The sequence below is a fragment of the Mirounga angustirostris genome, unplaced genomic scaffold (assembly GCF_029215605.1).
Source record: "Mirounga angustirostris isolate CCGP_5_RB_7025 unplaced genomic scaffold, mMirAng1.0.hap1 SCAF_3, whole genome shotgun sequence".
NCBI lineage: Eukaryota > Metazoa > Chordata > Mammalia > Carnivora > Phocidae > Mirounga > Mirounga angustirostris.
In genome coordinates, this window is record NW_026991711.1 from 179,130,764 (window position 1) to 179,132,348 (window position 1,585).

A 1,585-nucleotide genomic window follows, 5' to 3' on the forward strand; every position below is an offset into this window, starting at 1 on the left:
AATAAACTAGATGCTAAGCTAAGTGATGAATCCTATCAAGATTTATTTTTCTCTCTGAAAGATCTGTCCCATAGAGGTTTAAAGTATCCAACTAAAAACAGGAAAATTCACACACTACCCTGCCTTTTATATACCAGGAAAGTGCATGATGCAGTGCAACCAGTGAGCATTAACACTAGAGATTTCATCTAAAAAAGAGACTTCTAATCAACCTCCAACCCAAACTAACACAAAAAGCAACAGCACTACAAAATAGGAAAACACATGAAAAGCAGAAAAATAAAATAAAGGTCAAGGAAATACCACCTGTCAAAAAAAGTTTAAAGAAAATGAACCAAGTAAAGTGTAAGAGACATGAATTTAAGATCCGTGGTTCTAAACATAATAAATTTTAGGGAACATTGGGTCCGTGGGGGCTAGACACAGGCTTCTGGATTCTCTGGCAAGTGCTTTCTTCCTTACGTGAGACAAAACATTCATAGAGCTATCGTGTACTGTGAACCAGAAATTATCTTGGCCCTTGTGTCAAGACTGCTCAACTTTGGCGAGGACACAGCCTTCCAGCTTCTCCTTCCTGAATAACAGGCCTTTCCTGGTTTCATTCTGGTATTGTTTCATGTACTGATATCAACTCCGTCCTAAAGAGAGACTCCTATTCCTGAAACTGCAGGAGTTCATCTAACCAACAGGGTACAGTTTATGCGCATTTGTTTCAAAGCCGTGGCAAATCTCCCCAGTGTGACAAAGAAGGGCTACTCCTCCCACATCAGGAAAGCTGTCTGCTCTGGTTTCCAGGACCGACAACCCTCTCTCTTACCGCACAGCTGTGTCACATAGCCTCCCTCACCTTCAGACCGGTTGTCGTTATCAGCCACTCCCATTCTTTTTTCTCACTGGAGATCAAAGTAAGGAATTTCCTGATTCCTTGAAATCCCATCTATGGTGGGGCCTTCTCTGTGTCCATTCAAGGCAGTTCTTGGATCTTTTAGGGAACCTGCTTTTAGAGTCCACCGCTGCTCATCTGTCTGCATCATTGTCTTCACATCTTGCTTGGTTTTAGAGGGATTGTGTTGAATTTATTTGGTACAGTCAGTCTGAAGGCACTGCATCCATTGTTTCTCAGAAAGCATTTTGTTTCTGAACGCTTTGATGGGAGAAATTATTTATTTGGGTTTCAGTTTGTACTTTTAGAATGGGAAGACGGGTTACGGGGGTCAGATAGCTCCATTAAGGAAGGAATTGTAACATTAAACAAGAGCACCAGAGTAGGATTTATTATTTTCTGAGTGATTCACCCTTCAGGAAGGAAATATTTGCCTCCGCTGAGCAGAAAGGAACTGTTTCATAATGGTCACAAACTGAGGTAAAGAAACAAGATTCAAACTAGACATCTCTGAATTTAGATATCCCAAGTAGATTTTTCTTTTGAGTCACATACATTCATGATCAAGAGGTATATTGGGGCACAAGATGTGTGGGAAAAGGCATAATAAGTTCTGTAAGAAAACAGAGGGTAATTGATTCTGAAGGTGAGAAAGGTGCTTTGAAGTCAGGGTTTTATCTCCCCTACCCGTGAAGCAGAGAA